Below are 23,105 nucleotides of genomic sequence, written 5' to 3' on the forward strand. Positions count from 1 at the left end.
CTCCCCCTCAGAGCCGCTACCGGCAGCTGCCGCCGCTCCTCCCACCCTGCCGACTAACAACCCCTGGCTGCCTTCTACACCTCAAGGCAACCCTTGGGGCAACGCTCCCCCTACCCCCACTCCCGCGCCAAGCCCTCTGCAAGCGCGTCCTCCTTTCTCTCGTGCTTTTCGCTGCTTTCCTCTTAACCTTACCCCCACACCACAGAAACCGTACGACTGGTATCCCATTGACTCTAATACTATTAAGCAGCTTCGCAGGGCCGTCAAGGAGGACGGGTTAGGTAGCCCATACGCTTCCCAAATACTGCAGGATCTCGGCATGGACTTTTGCATCCCCCAAGACTGGGCCTCGCTTGCCCGTTCCATTCTTAACCCCGGCCAATTTGTTGATTGGCGTGCTCACTTCCAGGCGGAAGCAGCTAAGCAAAGTGAGCAAGACGCAGCCACTGGAGTCTATCATCACCCCGAAGCTTACTTGGGCACGGAAGCGTTTATAAATGCATCTGCCTATATTAATGAACCTGCCACCTTTTAACCTATCCTTTGGAGAATCGCCTTACGAGCGTTTGCCAACTACTCTGCCTGTCGGCCTAATAAATTCACCAAGCTCTTCCAAAAGCCGAGTAAGCCTTTCGCCACCTTTGTCTCCAGAGTCGAAAAAACCTGCGCTCGAAAGAATTGTCCAGCTTGTAAGGAAACAAACGGATGCTATTTTCTCCTCGTTCATGCAAGTCCAGTACCAGCGACTCACCACCTCTAACACTCCCTACTCCAAAATAACAACCAACCCTCCGCGACCTCACCGCCACCGGTCAACCCGCTGACCGCGAGGCCCTTCTTGATCACCTAAACATCGCACCAACCTCGAGCTCCAGCTTCTCTAAACCTCCAACTTTAAACCCCCCACCCTCGTCCATCCCGCAAGCAGCAAGGCCCCTGTCGAGCGCCCGAGCGCCACACCAACGCCAAGCTCCAGCCTCGCTGAACCACCGTCAACCCCTTTTTCCCCTCCCCGGCCTCCCCCTTCCCTCATCCCTTAGCGGGCCTCTCCGATAAGCTTCTTCCTTTAATTAGAAAAGAAGGGGGAGATGCGGGACACTGATTACGTGCTTCAACTTGGCGGGCCTGGGCTGGGGGACCTGATCAGCCCCTGGGGAGGGTGGTGGGCACGGGCGACAGCGCCCTCTGCAGCCCCCCGGGCCTAGGAAAGTGAGGCCGGAGGCAGGCCCCATTTCCTCACCCAAAATAACACTGTTAGGGGAGGCTTGCCGGAGGGAACCGCCTTTTCCCCACCCCCTTATCTTGCCTGGACACTCCCCGTTGCCAGTGCAACTCCCATTACCACCAGTGCGCATACATTGTTGCCAGACACCGTTACCGGAGCAACTCTCACCCCTTTTCAATCAACCTCCGCGCCCCCTCAGAACCAATCCAAGCCTTTAACCTCTACAGCTACCCCGCCCTCTAAACGCCCGATATAAGCTTGTACTCTCCCCTAATAAAGCTCTCTCTCTCTTAGCTTCTTCACCCTAAAAGAACCGTGTCCCGCTTGTTCCTTTCTCGCCGCCCTCCATACTTTGCACGCCACTCTGCCGGAGACCTAGCCAAGTCCCCCACCTCACCCTCGCCTCCGGGAAAGAGCCCCCGCCGCCGGTACCCTCCAAGCAATCCTGAGAACCTAGGATTTGACAACCGGCCGCCACCTCCCCCCCCCCAGACGAGTCAACTGCGACCGCAAGGACCCCCCAGGCTCTGGCACCAGCTCTTCCTCTGAGCCCTCCCCCAGACCTCAGCGACCCTCTCTTTCATCCATCGCCTTGATTCCCGGAGGGTTCTGCAGTAACCCCACCTCAACTCACACTCTTGGTGGAGAGGTATGTGAGTGTGAGTGTGGGAGCTCATGTGAGTGTGAGAATGTGTGTATCATGCACGTGAGCATGTGGATGTGTGGATGTGAGTATGTGTGGATGTAAGTTAGGAGATCAAGCTAATGAGGAAAGGAGTGACAAGGGTTGGAGGGTCCCTGAGCATCAATTAACAGTGTCCCTGGCTCTTTTCTGTGAGTGTTCTTGCCAACTCAGCCAGCTATTAAACCTCCTTGGAGGGACCACAGCATTTTTCTCTTCTGTATTAGCCATCAAACCTAGCGAAATGTTGATGAGCTACCAGTGACCAATCACAGTTTATTGATTATTCCCAGAAGCCAAGCTTGAGAAAAATCTGCTTCAGGGTAATCGCTGGATTTTTGGGTTATGAATCACTAAAAAGCACCATGATCATGGATCATGGTGGATGTGTGTGAGCAGGTAACAATGTGTGGGTCTAGGGTGTGAGTGTGTAGTATATGTGTAGTGTGTGCATGTAAGTGTGTGTGAATGGGTGAGTATCGTGTGTGAGCATGTGAGAATGCGTTTGAGTGTGTGTCTAGGGTGTGAGTGTGTAAGTGTATGTGTGTAGTGTATGTGCATGTGAGTGTGAGAATGTGTGTGTACCATGATGTGAGCATGTGGATGTATGGGTGTGAGTGTGAGAGTGTAGTGTGCAGTGTATGTGCATGTGAGTGTGAGAATGTGTGTGTACCATGATGTGAGCGTGTGGATGTATGGCTGTGAGTGTGAGAGTGTAGTGTGTAGTGTATGTGCATGTGAGTGTGAGAATGTGTGTGTATCACTCACATTTGACTGATTGTCTGGGGACTGCAGCCCACCCAGGCTGATGCTGGAACTGCCACCCCAGACCGCCTGCTTCACCGTCTACCCTCCCACCCCTGCAGACACCACCCATGGCTTCCACCTGCCCCGCTGCTTAAAGAGTGCAGAGAGGTGAGAGGTTGTCGGGATCCACAGGTAGGAGCAGAGCTTGTGGGACACAGGCATGGCTAGTTAACTTCACAGAGTCCTGGCTGATTGCTCTGAATCTGTCTACGCCCCAGGCACAAGTGCCATGATCCAGCTTTCAAATATTTGCAAGTCAAATGGGTGTAGAGTGATGGTGTTTTTTTAATTTGCAGTTCTTCAATTACTAATGGGTTTGAACAATTCGTTTTCTAAGTCTTTGACGTTTCTTCTGTCAATTGCTTCTTTGTACCCTCTGCTCATTTTTCTAGTGGTATTCTTGCCCTTTTCTTGTTAATTTCATGAGTTCCTTGCATAGGCTACTTATTATTCACTCATTGATTTTACACATTGTAGTTGTCTTCTGCCAGTCTGACATCTGTCCATTGACTTCGTTCATGACGTCCAGCACTGAACAGAAATATTTAATCATGGTGTTATTAAATTCATCAATAGTTTTGTTGTTGTATCATATTTGGGAATTTTATTTAACAGGTCTTTCACCATCTCTGTATTACAAAGATATTTGTTTGCATTATCTTCCATAACTTTAAGGAGGTACCACCTTTATTGTACATTATATTCCCAAGTATACAGAGGTTTCTCTTTGGCTCTGTCTTCTGTTTCACTGGTCCTTTATTTTTTTCTTCAAAAATACCATGCATTACTCTGTATTCATAGAATGTCCAGATATCTAGTAGGACACATCCCCCCTTTTACACCTCTTTTTCAAAGTCTGCTTAAGTTCTAAGTAAATTTTATAGTAAGCTTACTAAGTTCCTCAAAAAAAAAAAATCAACTAGAAATGTGATTGGACTTGCATTGGATTTATAGATTACTTTAGGAAGAACTGTCTCCTTTATAATATTGTCATCCTTTTCTGAAGCTTGGATTGTTTTCTATTTATCCATATCAACTTCTATGTCCCTAATTAAAATTTTAAATTTTCCCCCACAGGAGTTTCATTAGTCTTAGATGATTCCTAGATAGCTTACAGCATTCATTATTATTGTGAGTGATAGCTTATATTTTCTTTTCTTTTCAAGCTGGTTATTTCTGATCCAGAGAAACACTATTGACTTTTTTTAACTTGAGCAGGTATCCGTCAATATTTCTGAACTTTCTTATTGTAATCATTTGTTGATTCTATTGAGATTTCTAGAGAGATGATCAGATAATCTTCAAATACTGATCGTGTGTTAAAGTTATTCAGGTGTTTGACTCCTTGGAGAGGGACAAAATCCAAGTTTTTATCTCCAAGGTGTCTAGCAAAGTGCAAAGAAGTTCAATTAATATTTATCGAATGCGTAAATGAAATGTTGAGTCATCAAAAGAATATGAGGAACATATCGGAGGCTGTTCAGAGGTGAACAAGTCAATCAAATAGATCTTTGAAATTTTGGCTCATTGGTATGAATGTGGTTCAGGGCCCTTGTCTTTGGGGACTTATTATCCAAGAGACACCATAGCAGTGTCAACAGATACAAGGATGATCCAAATAAGTGAGTAAAGGACAGACAATAATTTAAGTAATGCAGTACTAATACAACACTGCAAGCTGCCCTATCCTCTCCAGCTAAGTCCAGAGTGCCCTGTACATACCTGGGTCCCTCCAGCGTTGCCCCCCGCCTGCCACCTCCTGCCTCTCTTCCGGGACCTCTTGTCCTGGCTCCTGCTGTGCTTTCCCATCTGCCATCTTGTTTCTCGTTCCACAGCTCTAACCAGGCACTTTAAATTAACACATGCTTCTACTAGACCATCTGCTTGGCTTGCTCATGGTCTAGCCTCACCTCTGGTTGTGGGTGACCTGAAATGCCGGGGAGGGCGGGGAGAGGACTCAATCTCTTTGGGACCCTAGAGCAGAGCAGAGCTAAAGCAGGAAAGAAGCTGGGTCCCACCTTGTCTCCTCCCGGGCCCAGAAGCCGAGAGCAGTAAATTGTTCCATCCTTCCTGGAGCTGTTTCTTGATCTCCCTCCTGGAGAATCCAGAGTACACTGGTCTGGTGAGTGCTCCCTGCAAGCTCTTGCCTCCAAACCACTGAGTGTCTGGGAAGCTGGAACCCCATTGTGCCCTCACATTCAAGGGGCTCTCTTAACCCAGGGCTCCCGCCCTGCACTTCAGCCACAAAGACCTCCACCATGCCCGGGAACCCCTAGGGTTTTCACTTCTTGTCTCGAGTGGAGGACTGTCAACCAGTACCTCATGAGGGGGCTTCTGCAAGGACCAATGGCCAAATCAGATGCAGCAGGACCCACTCTCCTGTCCCTAATAACAATTTCTAATAATGCCTGTCTCCTGCTTCTCCATTGCTCATTGCTCCAATTGCTCATTTCAGGAACCACCAAATAAGGGATTCTCCACTCTCTGAAGAACTTGGAGTTGCTTTCACCACAATGAGAAGACAATTGGAAAATAACAAGAGGCAAAGACCAGTCAAAGGCCTTCTCTGGGCCTTATTCTTACAAAATATCATGGCCAGGGATGCCTGGCAATAACCAGCTCTGCTTCTGCCCTCTGCCTGAGGGTGGGGATCCTCGGTTCCCAAACAGTTCAGGGCTACAGCACGAGCTCATCCACTCAGTCATTAGGGACAAATGACAAATCGGGGCACCCCTAGCCATGTAAGTCTCTGCCGGCAGCACTGGGAGGCCTTTGTAAAGTGTGAGCATTCTGCTCTTGTTTACTGATTTCCCCAGGAAAGACATGGGGGCCAGAGGTGACACCCAATCCCAGCTCCACAACCTTCTAATTTAGGGCTGGCTTAATGAGGATATACAATCTCCATGCAGGTCATGAGACAGCAATTTTTTTTTCCTGTTCTTCAATAGAAAAAAAAAAAAAGAAGCTAGCAGGCCTAATTTCTAGGCAGAGCAGATTCTCATTAGAAATTTGCAAATGTTTTACATTTTTTTCCATTGGTGCATATGTATAATTTATCCTCTGGAAAGAGATACACAGATCCTTGCAGAACTTTGCTTATGAACAAAAATAGCTCTAAACACACTAGACAGAGATCTTCCTGAAACTCTTGCCATCATGAACAAAAGGAAACTGGATTTCTCTCCCACCCACCAGAAACGGAAGGAAGGAGGATGGATTCAGCTTCCACAGCATGAACTTGGCTTTCTTCCCTGCAGCTCAGCTCCCCAACCTCCCCCATCATAAACAATGCATCTCTTGCCATTATGACTTGTTCCCACTGGACATGTGTGCAGCTCCTTGGAGCATCAGTTGGTCCCTTGTGTTGTAGCAAGAGTGCGGGACACTGATTACGTGCTTCAACTTGGCGGGCCTGGGCTGGGGGACCGGATCCACCCCTGGGGAGGGTAGTGGGCACGGGCGACAGTGCCCTCTACAGCCCCCCGGGCCTGGGAAAGTGAGGCCGGAGGCAGGCCCCATTTCCTCACCCAAAATACACCACTGTTAGGGGAGGCTTGCCGGAGGGAACCGCCTTTTCCCCACCCCCTTATCTTGCCCGGACACTCCCCGTTGCCAGTGCAACTCCCATCACCACCAGTGCGCATACATTGTTGCCAGACACCGTTACCGGAGCAACTCTCGCCCCTTTTCAATCAACCTCCGCGCCCTCTCAGAACCAATCCAAGCCTTTAACCTCTACAGCTACCCCGCCCTCTAACGCCCGATATAAGCTTGTACTCTCCCCTAATAAACTCTCTTGGTTTCTTCACCCTAAAAGAACCGTGTCCCGCCTGTTCCTTTCTCGCCGCCCTCCATACTTTGCACGCCCCCGCCGGGGACCTGGCCAAGTCCCCCGCCTCGCCCTCGCCTCCGGGAAAGAGCCCCCGCCGCCGGTGCCCTCCAAGCAGTCCTGAGAGCCTAGGATTTAGCAACCGGCCGCCACCCCCCCACACAGACGGATCAACTGCGACCGCACAAGAGAAAAGATCCACTTGGATTATACCTGCCGAAGCTGGTGTGTTCATGTCAGCCTCTGAGAGCTCCAGACTAGGAGTCAGGGCAAGTGCATTCTCATCCATCTTGGTCACCTGCTACTTCTAAGGGGTCAGGTCACCTTTCCATGTCTCACTGTGCCCATTTTTAACATGAGGGGGTAAGAAAAATTATCCTTCATATCTCTTCATTTCTAACACTTTCTCTCGTTGTCATAAGGCTGCCTCCTGGTCAGTTGTGTTCTCTGCTTATTATCAAGTGCTTGGCATAAGGCAAACAGATGCTCAGTAAGAAGTTGGATCGATGGATGGATGGATGGATGAATGGATGGATGCGGGTGACTGAGCTTGTACCTCGGCTTACCAGGCCTGGGCCAGGGGACCTGATATCACCCCCTGGGGAGGGTAGTGGGTACAGGCGTTAGTGCCCTCTGCAGCCCCCCCCGAGCCTGGGGAGCGAGGTCAAGGCAGCTCCCTTTTCCTCACCCAAAATGTCACGGGCAGGGGAGGCTTGCTGGAGGAAACCGCCTTTCTCCCAACCGCCCTTTCCTCACTTCCTTATCTTGCCCGCACACTCCCCTGTGCCAAGGCAACTCCTGCCACCGCCAGCGCGCATGCACCGTGGCCAGAACAACTCCCGCCCGCTGCAACGGCTCCTGCGTCCTCTCAGAACCAATCCTAGCCCCTCTCCCTTCAGTATTGCCATTTAAGGCTACTTCACCTCCTTTCCAGCCCTGCCCTTCTTACCAGCCTATATAACCTGTAATCACCCCTGAATAAATCTCTTTGGCACATACTCCTACTGGATGAAGAGTGTCTTGTCCTTATCGCCGCCCTCCACACCTTGCACGCCTCCCGCCGAGGACCTGGCCAAGTCCTCCGCCTCGCCCTCGCCTCCGGGAAAGAGCCCCCGCCGCCGGTACCCTTTAAGCAGCCCCGAGAGCTGAGGGCTCCGCTACCGGCCGCCACTCCCCCCAGAAGCAGTAACCGCGACCGCAACTGGTGCCCCGTGTGAGGAAGCGTCTCCACACAACAGTTCGGCAGGTCGCCCGCTCGCCCGGACGCCTCTCCAGCTTCCCGTTTCCTCGCCTGCAAGGTAAGGGCCGCCTCTCCTTCGCCGCTTCCGGAGCCGTGGGAGGTTCACTGCTCCGAAGCCGCTCCTCCCTTCCCCCACGCTCTCTTCGTCCGGTGGGAGTGTGCGCCAAGGAGAGCTCTCTTCGTCCTCTTGTATGCGCACTTCTATGACCCCCGTTCCTCCTAACGCTCTCCCTCTTCCCCTCCATTACTTTGCTGTGGTTCTTTGTATCTTTGTTTCCTCATTTGGCGCCGTGTGCCTCTTTGCAACCGCCCCCCACGACTACTCCCGTTGCCAAAGGGCACTGCTTTCCGCTCTCGCCGTCTCCTTCGGCCTTGCGGCCACAGTTTATCTCATTCTCTCTGCTCGGTAAACAACCCCCCCTCCTCCCCCCTCAGCTATGGGTAATCGTCTGTCTACGTGCCAGGCACCTCAAGTTCGTGCTCTAGCGGGTCTCCTAGACACTCATCGCTACAAAGTGTCTGTTCGGCAGCTGCAAGTATACTGGGATCTCCTGCTGCCCTTTAACCCATGGCTCACCACTTGCCATCTTTGGGACCCTGTTACTTATGATCGCCTTATTGATCGGGTCACTAACGCCATGAAACATGAGAGCAAGCGCTTCCCTCCCGGCTTGCTCCCCACCTTGATAACCATCCGCTCCTGCCTTCAAGGCTCCCTCCCCCCTGATCGAGGCCCCGTTAAATCCAAGGAGGCCCTATCAACCCAGCCAACAGATTCAGATAGCGATACTAATTCAAATCATGACTCGGACACGGAGTCCTTAGTCGAGCAGATTAACAACGCGCTCGAGGTGACTCCCAAAAAGCAAAATAACACTGCACCACGCCAAGATGGCGAACTTCCTCCTTCTTTTTCCATCGAGGGGAGGAAATGCTCCGGCGATGACATCAGCCCTAAGCTGGGCCGGAAACCGCGTACGCTTTGCCCCGCCCTTCCACAGGGCGGAGCTAGTCCGTCATCTTATGCCTTGAACCCCACCCTTTCACAGGGCGGGGCTGATCCACCATCTTGTGTCTTAGCCACGCCCACCGCGCCGCCATCTTGCGACGCTTGGGGCCTCCCACTCCCACCTCCCCCTTCGGCGAGCTCCCCCTCAGAGCCGCTACCGGCAGCTGCCGCCGTTCCTCCCACCCTGCCGACTAACAACCCCTGGCTGCCTTCTACACCTCAAGGCAACCCTTGGGGCAACGCTCCCCCTACCCCCACTCCCGCGCCAAGCCCTCTGCAAGCGCGTCCTCCTTTCTCTCGTGCTTTTCGCTGCTTTCCTCTTAACCTTGCCCCCACCCCACAAAACCGTATGACTGGTATCCCATTGACTCAGATACTATCAAGCAGCTTCGCAGGGCCATCAAGGAGGACGGGTTGGGTAGCCCATACGCTTCCCAAATACTACAGGATCTCGGCATGGACTTTTGCATCCCCCAAGACTGGGCCTCGCTTGCCCGTTCCATTCTTAACCCCGGTCAGTTTATTAACTGGCGTGCTCACTTCCAGGCGGAAGCAGCTAAGCAAAGTGAGCAAGACGCAGCCCTTGGAGTCTATCATCCCCCCGAAGCCTATATGGGCACTGAAGCGTTTCTAAGTGCGTCTGCTTATATTAATGTCCCTGCCACCTTCTGGACTATCCTCAGAGGCATCGCCTTACGCGCGTTTGCCAACTGCTCTGCCCGTCAACCTGACAAATTTACCAAGCTCTTCCAGAAACCGAGTAAGCCTTTCGCCACCTTTGTCTCCAGAGTCGAAGAAACCTGCACTCGAAAGGTAAGTGATCCCCAGGCCCAATATTACATGTGCCCATCCTCAAATCCTGAAAAATCGTACTGCAATTCCCCCAACGAGTACTACTGTGCATACTAGGGGTGTAAAACACTAACCACTAATTGGAAGCCTCCTGTTCCTGATCATTACCTTACCCTAAAGTGGGCCCCTACAGGGTGCAAACTCCCTACTGTTAACTGGCTCGGCCAAGAAAGTAAGGAATCCTGCACACATCTTAATCTTACAGTGCAGCTCCCCACTAATCCCTCCTGGTTACTCGGTCAAACTTGGGGCTTCAGAATCTATGAGAAAGAAACCGACCAAGGATCACTTATTCTAATAAAAAAGGAGGCTGTAAGCCAACCAGGCCAAAATACTGCATTAAGAACACCCTCTGGCATAGGTCCCAACCAAGTCATTAACCCCCTTTTTTCACAGCCCTCCAGCCGCACTTCAAGTACAAGCAGCGCATCCGAAAACCGCACCTCAGCTGCAAACAACGCATCGCCAACCCCACCACCCCAACCTTTTCTGCCCCCCTCTCGTTACTCCTCTCCCCTCCTCGGCCTTATCCAAGCGGCCTTCACCTCAGTGAATTCCTCCAACCCCAATCTTACCTCCTCTTGTTGGCTTTGCCTCTCCACTTCCTCCCCCCTGTATGAGCCAGTTGCCTCCAACCTCTCCTTTTCAGAAAACACAGAGGACAGCCCCTCGGAATGCAATTGGAATACCTCTGCCGTCCCCCTGACCTTTCATTCAGTCTCCTATACGGGAAAGTGCGTCCGCCCTCGCTCCAGTAACTCTCCCGACCTCACTGCCTGTGCCAGCTACTCATCTCCCAGCAGCTCGGCAAAATTTCTCATTCCTCATAACTCCTCCCAATGGCTCTACTCCTCTACAGGACTTACCCCCTGTCTCAGCACGAATATCATCAGTGAATATAAAGAAACTTGCCTCCTAATTGTCCTTATCCCTAGGGTCTTATACCACAGCGAAAAAGACTTCTTCCTCCGTCTGGAAAGAACTGCAGCTCCTGCCCTTCTGCAAAAGCGAGAGCCCATCACCGCCCTCACAATTGCCTCCCTCCTAGGTCTTGCCGGCACTGGCACCGGAATCGCTGCACTAGCCAGTCAAGGCTCCGCCCTAACTCACCTCAGGGCGGCTGTTGACGAAGACATTCATCACTTACAAAACGCTATTTACCATCTAAAAAATTCTGTCAATTCCCTCTCTGAGGTAGTGCTCCAAAACCGCCGAGGTCTTGACCTTCTCCTCCTCAAAGAAGGAGGCCTCTGCGCCGCCCTAGAAGAAGAGTGCTGTGTATATGCCAATTCCACAGGTCTCGTCGAAGACAGCCTGAAAAGGGTCCGAGAGGGACTGGAAAAGCGTAAAAGAGATCGTGAAGCCACCAGTTATTGGTCCAGTTTTTTCACTCCCATCCTCCCATACATCCTTCCTTTCTTGGCCCCTTATTAATAATTATTCTAGCTCTCATCTTAGGACCCTGCCTCATCCGCAAAATTGTCCAGCTTGTAAGAAAACTAACAGATGCCATTTTTTTCTCGTTCGTGCAAATCCAGTATCAGCGACTCGCCACCTCTGACGCCCCCCACTCCAAGATAACAGCCAACCCTTCGCGACCTCAACGCCACCGGTCGACTCGCCAACCGCGAGGCCCTTCTCAATCACCTAAACATCGTTCTCGCCTCGAGTTCCAGCTTCTCTGAACCCCTGAACTTTAAACCCCTCACCTTCGCCCAGCCCGCTGCAGCGAAGCCATTGTCAAGCGCCCGGGCACCACACCAACACTGAGCTCCAGCCTCGCTAAGCCACCGTCAACCCCTTTTTCCCTTCCCTGACCTCCCCCTTCCCTCACCCTTAGCGGGCTTCTCCGGTAAAGCCTCTTCCTTTAATTAGAAAAGAAAGGGGAATTGCGGGTGACTGAGCTTGTACCTCGGCTTACCAGGCCTGGGCCAGGGGACCTGATATCACCCCCTGGGGAGGGTAGTGGGTACGGGCGTTAGTGCCCTCTGCAGCCCCCCAGAGCCTGGGGAGCGAGGTCAAGGCAGCTCCCTTTTCCTCACCCAAAATGTCACGGGCAGGGGAGGCTTGCCGGAGGAAACCGCCTTTCTCCCAACCGCCCTTTCCTCACTTCCTTATCTTGCCCGCACACTCCCCTGTGCCAAGGCAACTCCTGCCACCGCCAGCGCGCATGCACCGTGGCCAGAACAACTCCCGCCCGCTGCAACGGCTCCTGCGTCCTCTCAGAGCCAATCCTAGCCACTCTCCCTTCAGTATTGCCATTTAAGGCTACTTCACCTCCTTTCCAGCCCTGCCCTTCTTACCAGCCTATATAACCTGTAATCACCCCTGAATAAATCTCTTTGGCGCATACTCCTACTGGATGAAGAGTGTCTTGTCCTTATCGCCGCCCTCCACACCTTGCACGCCTCCCGCCGAGGACCTGGCCAAGTCCTCCGCCTCGCCCTCGCCTCCGGGAAAGAGCCCCCGCCGCCGGTACCCTTTAAGCAGCCCCGAGAGCTGAGGGCTCCGCTACCGGCCGCCACTCCCCCCAGAAGCAGTAACCGCGACCGCAGATGGATGGATGGATGAATGGAAGGATGCATCGAAGGATGGATGGATGGATGGAAGGAGGCATGGAAGGATGGATGGATGGGTGGATGGATGGATGGATGGATGGTTAAGTGTCTCAATGAATCTGGTTACTCTGTATCCTTGTTCTTTTCTTGGTACTACTACTCCAATGTTTCAAACCAATGCACTGGACTCTCCAGCAGGGCTATTTGTTACCATCAACAATAGCAGAAGTTGTAATGCATGTGCATTGCTATGAACCTACACAAGTGCATGGCTATAAGACACTGTGCTGGTTTGAATGTATTATGTCCCCCAGAAAAAGCCATATTCTTTGATGCACTCTTGTGGGGCAGACGTTTTGGTGCTGATTAGATTTGCATGGAAATAACGCTCCACCCAACTGTAGGTGATAACTCTGATGAGATATTTCCGTGGAAGCATGGCCCCACCCATTCAGGGTGGGCCTTGATCAGTGGAGCCATATAAATGAGCTGACAAATAGAAGGAACTCACTGCAGCTGCAGCTGTGACTGATGTTTTGAAGAGGAGCTACAGCCAAGAGGGACACTTTGAAGAAAGCACAGGAGCTGCAGATGAGAGACAGTTTGAAGACAGCTGTTAAAAGCAGACTCTTGCTCCAGAGAAGCTGAGAGAGGACAAATACAACTAAGAGTGACATTTTTGAGGAACTGCAGCCTAGAGAGGAACATCCTGGGAGAAAGCCATTTTGAAACCAGAACTTTGGAGCAGACGCCAGCCACATGCCTTCCCAGCTAACAGAGGTTTTCCGGACACCATTGGCCATCCTCCAGTGAAGGTACCTTATTACTGATGTGTTACCTTGGACACCTTATGGTCTTAAGACTGTAACTGTGTAGCCAAATAAACCCCCTTTTATAAAAGCCAATCCATTTCTGGTGCTTTGCATTTTGGCAGCATTAGCAAACTAGAACAGACACAGAGTGAGGATGGGGAAGAGGGTGGACAGAGACCGGCATGGGACATTTTCCAGTGAAGTCACCATCCTAACCAAATGAACACAGAACTGGGGACTCATCAGTATTGACCTCTTAAGTCGAAGTTTTAGTGTCTTAGACTGCCCAAACAAACACCATGAAATGGGTAGGGTTAAACAACAGGAATTTATTTGCTCATGGGAAAAAGTCCAATCAACACATTATCAAGGCGATGCTTTCTTCCTGAAGACTGGCTGCCCGTGATCCTTGGCTCCTCTGTCGTATGGCAAGACACATGGTGGCACCTGCTGGTCTCTCCCTTCCCTTCCAGGTTTTGTTAACTTCCAGCCTCTTTCTTCCTGCCACTTGCTCTTTCATTGTCTGAATTTCACACCACTTATAAAAGACTCCACTAATAGGATTAGGATGCATCCTGATTGAGATGGGCCACACCTTCTTAACTGAAGTAACCTCATCATAGCTCCTACTACCAATGGGTTCACACCCACAGGAATGGATTAAATGTAAGAACATCTTTTTACATACAGCTTCAAACCACCACAGACAGCCTGGCTTAGAAGAGGTCTTCTCAGCAGCTGAGATTTCCTGGGATGCCCTGGACCTGCTTGCTCCCTGGGACTAGTCCTAAGGGACCCCAATCTTGATGCCTCTGGCAACAGGGGTTTGGTAAGGACTGGGTATCCTTAAACAACATTAAGGATTTTAGCTGTTTTTGATGAGAGCACCCAAACATGGATGCACGTGACCATACTCCTGAGTAGAGAATTCCAACCTTAAATGCCCATCATGGTAACTCCGTGAGTGCCTTGGGAATATGAGTTATCCTGGCATCACCCAAATCCACCCTTATGGGAGGTGGCCTGTGCTAGGCAGATTTCCCAGCACCCCAGGCCACATGCTCAGGTGCCTTTGACTTTGAGTTCTTGGTCTGCTCAGGATGATCAGAGGTTCTTGTCTCCTATTGCAGCCTTGGGGCTAAATCTACCTCCTCTGCTCCACCCTGATTTTCTGCATCCAGCCTGTGGCAGCCTGGAAAAGAGCTTGTGACATTTATTAGAAATTTTCCAAACATCAAAGTCATAAATAGACTTTAGCAAGAGCTAGAGTGACTTGTCTGTCTTTATACGTGTGTATGCGCTCACATGTACCTGTGTGTGTATTAGTAGGGTTCTCTAGGGAAATAAAACCAAAAGGAGATATATATTTATATATATATTACAATTATAAAAATTGTCTTACAACTGTGGGAATGGGCAAGTCCATATTCTGTAGGGCAGGCCACAAGCTGGGAACTCCAATGAAGCTTTCTGATGCATTCCCCAGGAGAAGTGGCTGGCTGGAGTAGAGCTGGAAATTCTCTTCTGACTGCTGAAACCATCGCTTCTCCTTTTAAAGCCTTCAGCTAATTAGATGAAACATCTCTCATTGCTGAAGACAATCTCCTCAGTTGACTATAGATGTAATCAGCCATCAATGCAATCAACTTACTGATGATAAATGTCCTCATGGTCACAGTTAGGCCAGTGCTTGCTTGCCCAGACAACTGGACACCATAAGCTGGCCAAGTGGACACATGAATCTCACATCACAGTGTGTGTGTGTATGTGTGAGTGTGTGCATAATTTATAGGCATTAGCAGGTGGACAATATGACCCACAGCCCTTTGAATTGACTCTATATCCCAGACAGCCACAACCATAGGGGGTGTAATGTTTCAGGGAGCCGAAGCTCATTCACAAATATAACCATTTGTTCATTCAGCAAGTATTTATCAAGGGTTCATGTGGCAGACACTGTTGGAGGAGCTGGGGACACCACAGATAGAGAGTCCTACATTGTGGGACTTCTATTCTAGCAGGGAGAAGAAAAACCAATGAAATATAAACAAATATGTATAACAAATATTATATATGATTAGGTAGTGATGAGGGTTGTGAAAATCCACAAAGAGCAGCCAAGAAGAGAGAGAAGCAGAGACTAGCTGCTTTATACAGAGAGCTCGGGGGCAACCTTGCTGAGAAAGGGACATGAAGCTGAGAACTTACTAAGTAAAGTGACGAAGCAGCCTTTGTGGATATTTGAGGGAAGAGCTCTCAAGGCTTCCAGGAGGATAGCAAGAGCAGGGGGCGCACCTTGGCCACACAGCATGTTCTAGGAAGACCCAGCAGGCCAGTGTGGCTGGAGCAGAGTGCACAAGGAAAGGGTGTGAGGGGAGGAGGCGGACAGCCCAGGTCACTTGGGACTTCAGAGGCCATGGAAGGACTTGGGCACCATTGGGCAGCCATGTGCAAACTGAATGCATGAGTGGAGGCAGCAAATGAAATGGGGACTCAAGGGTGAGGCCATTGCTGGGTGCAGACGAGGGACGAGAGAAGCCCGGAGAGGGTGGTGAGTGGAAGTGGAGGGTGCTGAAGGAATTTTGGATCTATCCCGAAGGACGAGTCAACAGAACTTGCCAGTGGAGAAAAATAAGACTCAAGGATAGGAGTCTCCAAAAAGCGACTTTCTTTACATGGCAGGTGTGGATCCAATCAGGTATGACAAGACAGGTTTCCCACCCTCGGCACCACTGACATCTCATGCGGGGGTCCGCCCTGTGCACTATGGGCTGTGTAGCAGCATCCCTGGCCCCAGTTACGACCCAAAAAAGTCTCCAGACATGCCTGCATGCTCATTGCAGCATTATTCACAATTGCCAACAGGTAGAAACGACCCAAGTGTCCATCAACGGATGAACAGACAGGCCACACATCATGCATCCACACAACAGTATATTATTTGGCCATAAGAAAAAAGTAACTATACACACTACAATATGGGTGAGCCACGAAAATATTGTACTAAGCAAAGAAGCCAGACACAAAAGACCACATATTTTATGACAGCATTTATATGAAATGTTCAGAATAGGTCAATCCCGAGAGACAGAAAGCAGATCAGTGCTGCCAGGGGCTGCAGGGCGGGGAGAGAAGGCAAAACCACTCAGTGGGTAAGGAGTTTGCTCTCAGGTAGTGAAAATGTTTTGGAACTGAATAGAGGTGGTGGTTGCACAACATAGTGAATGTACCAAATGCCAGTAAATTGTTCCCTTCAAAATAGTTAATTTTATGTTTTGTGTATTTAATCTCATATATATATATATAAACAAAATGAAACAAAAAAATGCCTCCAGATATTGTCAAATAAATTGCCCCCGCTGGAGAACCACTGGATTAGACCCACTAGTGCCCAAACAGAGAGTGAAGCAGGAAGGCTCGGAGGCCCTGGGGACCCCCTGGGGGGGCTGAGACCCTCAGCTCCCACCCCAGGTGGCCTGGACACCCGCTTCCACCCGAGGCTGGTGGACAGAAGGGACGGTCCCAGCAGCGCCTTTCTCCTGAGGCCTAAGGTTGTCCCTCTACACCACTGTGAGAAACGACAGCCCTGGATTTGCTATTTAATCTCGATGATCCCCACACTACTGAGAAAACATCCCTTGCCCTTCTGGAAGGTATGGGCGACCTGGCCATGGCCTTAGAAGTGTAAACTTATAAGTTAATAATCCCCACTGTTAAAAGCCACCCATTTCTGGTATATTGCTTTTCATCACCTTCAGCAAACTGAAACCAGTCCTCACACCAGCCCTCGCCACAGCCATCGTCACCGAGAAAGGACCCTGTCTCCATGCATGCTCGAGGGGCGCTTCCAAAGCTTCGTGCCAGCAGTGGGGACAAAAACACACTCACTGGAGCAGCATGCGTCCCACCGAGTGCCCTCCAGGGGCTGGTTTATGTGCACCCCGTCGAGGCCAGGGGATGCCCATCAGCCACGCACCCCCAGCTCTGCCTTGGGGACCTGGGGCCCAAGGGAATCCCCAGCCCTGCTCAGGAGGAGCTGCTGGGGAGTGACACGAAGCTGCCTTCCTCCTCCACCCTGTGCTCATCCCGCAGTTCCGGGCTTATTCACTGTTGTGTCTACACAGTTCCAAAAGGTCGGGTGCAGACCGAGGGAGCTCTGTCTGGAGCACACACCAGCCACAAGCGTCGGTCATGGAACCTGCCTGCCGTGCACCGCCACACCTCTGTGAAAGCGCCATTTAACCCGCAGTTTGATTAAAGGTTAAATGGACACTGGGGAGACTTGCCCGAGAAAGTGCTGCCTGGAGGATAAAGCTTCGACCCACAAATCAGCCCCTCACTTCCCCGGGGTCCCAACAGGATAGAAATGAAAAGTCTTCACGTCTTGGTTTCCCAGTCAGCAAAACTGGTTGTAAAATTATATCTGCAGAAGCCTTCGGAAGGATGAAATTGTGCTAAAGCCAGATGCACAGTTCTATAAATGTACTAAAATCGTCGAGTATTATACTTCCAGTGGCTGAATTTTATGGAAAGTAAATTATGCCTCAATAAAGCTGTTAACATTTTTTAATCTAACTAAACCAGCAAGCCCTATGAGGAATGGGAACTGCTCAGCAAATGTGGAAAGAGAGAAGCCAGCACCTTATAAACACCCCACAGGCAATGGGTGTTTCCTCCTGCGGCCATGAGTGCCAACTGGTTTGCCCCAGGGAACATCGACTGAATTTTCAGAAATCAGGTGAAACGAAAGTGCCTCGCCTCAGCCGCCGTGGAAAACCATGTTTAAGAGGCACCATCACCACCACCCCCACATTGTAAATTCCGAGCTCTGGGTCAGGGTGAAGAAACTGCACCTGGAGAGAACAGGTGAACAGGACAGCTCTCGGGGTGGCTCTGGCAGAATCCCACCAGGCCAAGTTCTCTCTGTGTGTCCACCCACCCACCCATCCATTCACCTGTCCAGACCTCAACCAAGGTGGAATCACCCAGATCCTTAAATGCAGAGCTGGGTTCATGTCCAGATGTCCTGCTCCCAAGCTAGGGCAGTCTCAGCACCTTGGCTTCCACTGAGTGATGGACAGTTAGGGGAGACTCCCCAACACACACACACACATACACACAATTTGACACACCGGTGAACATTCACACACAAATGATGCCCACACATGTGCATTCATGCAAACATACACACAGTTTCATATGCACAGCCACACACTCACATATTCATGCCCTTGTGCATGCATTTGCACACTTGTGCACATTCACACGTGCATGCTTGAATGCACACGTGCACACTGTTGCATAAACACAGACATGCACACCCACACACTCGTGCACAGTTGTGCACACATTTGCACATTCTCACGTGTGCATTCATGTGCATACTTACACACTGCATTCAAACACACGTACAATCGCATACACTTTATACAAATGTAAATACCCAAGCACACATACACACTCATAAACTTACTAAACTTGTACACACCCACACATTCACATACACAATCTTACACACCCATGTATTCACACTCATACACAGTCACACACACATACACTCATGCACATTCAGGCACTCACATACACACACGCGTGTTCACATGCATCTGCACACACTCATATATGTACACACACACACACACACACCTGTGCGCACACGCTCACATGCTCACACACATCTGCATGCACTCAGCTCCCCCGCCCACCTCCATCCCGCCCCAGAAGCAGAGGAAGCCGGCAGGGGATGATTCCCAGCCAGGTGCGGCTGCGCTGGGTTTGTGGGGAGGGTCAGCCGACCTGTGGCCCCTCCTCAGCCCCCGCCTCCAACCCCCACTCTAGGACTGGCCTCTTCACAGCCCTTTGTGGATGGCTTTGCCCTTGGCCCAGGAGGCCCTGCGACAATGTCTGCTCTCAGGGGGGTTGTGGGGGGGGGGGGCTTGGGGGCTGATGGCCACGCAGAGGCGGGTGGGGGCCGGGCGCTCGCAGACCCCTCTCAGCACCCGGGAGCGGCCGTTGGGCCCAGCAGGCGCGCTGGGCAGGAGGCCCGAGGCCGGGGCGCCCTGGGGGGCTCCAGCTTCTCACTTTCGGGCCAGAACGCAGCGCGGCGGGCGCCTCGGGGATCGAGTGTCCTCTGGAGGGGCAGCGAGCCCGAGACACCCGGGCGCAGGACCCCTTGCTGCATCGAGCTACGGGCTTGCAGCGCACGAGGTCTCGCGCCAACAAGGGGCGGCCCGGCGCGCTCGGCGGTGAGTAGCAACTTAATTTCCGCCACCGCGAGCCCCCCGGCAGCATCGTGGTCTCACCCGGAGGGGATCCTGGGGGTTATTTTTAAATGATGACGCGGCGGCCTTGAGCTAGTGCCGCCATCCTGTCATTAGAGAAAAGAGGACACGGGCCCTGCTTGGTGATCCAAAGGTAACGGAATTATGGAGCGGAGACATCCTAAAAATACTCGCTCTGGCCACACCCACCTCCGCGGCCTCCCCAGCGTCCGGGCGAGCCGCGCAGAGCAGGGCCGGAGAGAGGGGCCGGCGGGGGCTGCCCCACGCGCTCCCCGGGCCTCAGTGTCCCCACGCGCTCCCCGGGCCTCAGTGTCCCCACGCGCGTCCCCACTGCGCACGGCCCCGGCCACCAAGGACAGAGCCCGGCCGGACAGAGGGACAGAGCCGAAGGACAGACACCGCGTCCCGATGCTTCCTGCTGGCATGGAACACACTCGCTGACACACACACTCAGAGAGTCACATACACTCTAACACACTAGCACACCCATGCACTCGCAGTCACACACACACACGGGCTCACACTGTCACAGTCGTGCTTTCACTCATTCACACACTCACACTCATACATACACTCATAGACACTTTCACTCACATTCGTGCACACTGTCATCTGTCACACTCACACCTCACACAGTCACACAATTACGTCACACAGCCACACACTAGAAGAAAGTCACACTCAGTCCCACAAATTCACGCAGCCACACTATACACTCACAGGCACTCACACACACTGTCACATTTACACACTCACATTCACATGCTCACACACACCTATATACGCACAGACATAGACACTCTCCCACTCACACACACACTCAATTTCATCAACCTAATTTGTTCACTTGTTACATTTATTTATCTGGAACAAAACAGCCAAAAACACCTATACAAGAATAATCCAAAAACGAGACCAAAGGAAAACAACGCATCACACAGCTCATCTAAATGTCAGGTCCTGAGCCCTGTGGGTATAAAAGTCACTCCCCCGGTGGCAGGCGTTCAGTGTCCAGTTGGTCCTGGAGCTTTGGGAGTGGTGGCACCGCACCCCCGAGGGCAGGGGCACGCCACCCGCAGGGATGTCCCGAGAAGCTGGACCCGATGCTGCGGGCCGCGGCGGCTGAGTTGGGGGTGAGCGACGTGAGTGGTGTGCCGGGCGGGCAGGTGGAGGACAGGGGGTGCCCCTGAGTGCTGGGGCCACCTGCAGGGAAAGAATGGAGGCCGGGGAGCCCCGCCACGGACGGGCGTGATGGCACACGCGTGAGCAAGCAGACAGCAGCCGGGGATGTGCTCCGGACCGCACTCGTGTTCTACAATTATATACATTTATGAGGATGAAAAGAGGACACGGCAGGTACCATCTCAATGGGAACGAGGGTGGAGGGGAAATTTCTCTCCTTGCAAAGCCATATTTAAAAAATTCTTCCCAAGGAGCTTACACTTCTATCATAATAAAAACCTTCCAGTTTGCAAAGAGTTGGGGCTTTCTCTGGGGCAGAGTGTGCTAAGCTGGGGAGTGGTTCCTCCAGCCCTCCCTCCACCAGCACCCCCATCCCGGAAGGCAGTGGGTCTCAGGACAAATTTGCCAGCATCTTACTAAAACCCGGGATTCCAGGTTCAGATGGAGAGAAGATTTAAATGACCTTTCAGATGGGCCCAGATCCAAGATCCCATTTATCCATGAAAGGAAACTTCTCAGGAGTCAAGAGCCTGGGAGCTGTTTTCTAAACTCTGTGATGTGTCCACTCCTGGAGGTCCCCAGGGGCCTGAGGGGCCTGGGTCCCAGAAGCACCCTCCACTAGAGTACCCCACCCTGGAGCAGAAGCCCCACCAAGGATGAACTTCCTGGTCCGTGGCATCCATCTGCCCCCCTCCTGGGCCATGAAACTTCCTTCTCATCCCTGAGCCCCCACCCCCACCCTCCCACCTCCACCTGCCCCCGCTGTGCCAGTTTGGATATATTATGTCCCCCAAAGAAAAAGCCATGATCTTTTAATCCAGTCTCATGGATCTTTGGATTAGGTTGTTTCCATGCAGGTGTGGCTCCGCCCGTTCAGTGTGGGTCTTGATTAGTTTACTGGAGCCCTATAACAGCTCAGACGGAAGGAGCTCGGTGCTGCAGCCGAGAGAGACATTCTGGAGACAGCCATTGAAAGCAGACTTTTGCTAGCCCAGAGTTTGCCTGGGAGAAACTAAAAGAACACCCCCAGACGCCTAGAGAGAAACGTCCTGGGAGAAAGCCATTTGAAACCAGAACCCCGGAGCAGATGCCTTCCCAGCTGACAGAGGTTTTCCGAGCACCATCAGGGTTCTGCAGGGAAGGCAGCCTATTGTTGTTGCCTTTGTTTGGACACTTTCATGGCCTTAGGACTATAACTTTGTAAACAAATAAACCCCCTTTATAAAAGCCATACATTTCTGGTATTTTGCATGATGGCGCTATTAGCAAAGTGGAGCACCCGCCTTCCCCAGACCCTCCCAGGCGGGCTTTCCCTTCTGGAGCCCAGAGCCATCAAAACGGGCCTCCCCCTCCTGCTCCACGTCACCAGCAGGCTAATTAGAGGAAAAGGTGAGTCAGGACCACAGCTAAGGCCACTTCACTGCTTCCGCTCCAAAACGTCCCTGGCATTTTAACTGCTGACGGTAATTACCTTCACCAAAAAGAGCAAGTAATATGGGGTGGGAAACTCCTGGGGACAGGGGGCCTTTGGACACTGTGCCCTGGACACTGCTCCCTCTGCCTCACCTGCTGTGGCCGCGATGCTGGCTGCCTGGGGCCCCGTCACACCGGCCCATGACCGCCTCTGCTGTCCCGTCTGACCCTGGCCCGCACCCCACGGCTTCCGGCACTCCCCCAGCCACGACTCGGCAAACCCTCCAATGCCATCTCAGAAGACCATGGTGTGTGGGAGCTGGAACAGTGGCCTTCATCGTTTCCCAGCCCTGGAAGAACGAAACATCCCAAGTGCGGTGGCTTCAAACACAGAAAGTTATTGTCTCCAATTCTGGAGGCCACACATCCAGGGTCAAGGAGTGGGCATGGCTGTGCTCCCTCCAAAACCTGGAGGGAGGGTCCTTCCTGGCTCCTGCGGCTCCTGGTGGTAGCCGGCTGCCCTGGCAGTCCTTGGCTTGTGGATGCACCACTGCCGTCTCCGCCTCCTCCAGCTTCACACAGCCCCTCCCCAGAATCTGCATCTCTTCTCTTATACTGCAGTGTGACCTCACTCAACTTTGTTACATCCACAGACTCGTTTCCAAATTCTGCTTTCTAAGGGGGCTAGGCCTGCAACGGATCTTTCAGGGGAGGCCCCAGCACCAGCACTGGCCCAGGTTTTGCCACCAGGCAGTGAAGGTGCAAAGGGGCAGGGGACCCAAGCCCTGCCCCCTTGGCGTGGGTGGCCCCGCTCTCCCCTGGTTCCCTCCAGCCTCCCCAAGCACCCCTTGCCAGGTTCCAGAACCTGCAGACCCTCAGCACAGCCTTTTCTGAAGGCACCTTCCTTCTCCCCTGAGAACCTGCCTGCTCCCAGAAGACTCCTCCAGTGGGTCTGTCCCCTCTGCCGACCCATGCACACTGGTACCAGGGCTGAGGCAGTGCCTCTGGGCTCCTCACTGCTCCTGCAGACCACCAGTGCCCCCCACCCAGCTCCTCTGAAGTCCGGGCTCCCCATTCCATCACCATCTGCAGGCCCTCTCCAAATGGGGTCCCTACACCCCCTCCACTGGCCTCCCCTGGGAGCCTGTCAGAAATGCCAAGTCCCAGGCCCCGTCCCAGACCCAGGGAGCCAGAAACCACCTTTATCAGGGCCCA

This window comes from Choloepus didactylus, chromosome 11 (genome assembly GCF_015220235.1).
Source record: "Choloepus didactylus isolate mChoDid1 chromosome 11, mChoDid1.pri, whole genome shotgun sequence".
NCBI lineage: Eukaryota > Metazoa > Chordata > Mammalia > Pilosa > Megalonychidae > Choloepus > Choloepus didactylus.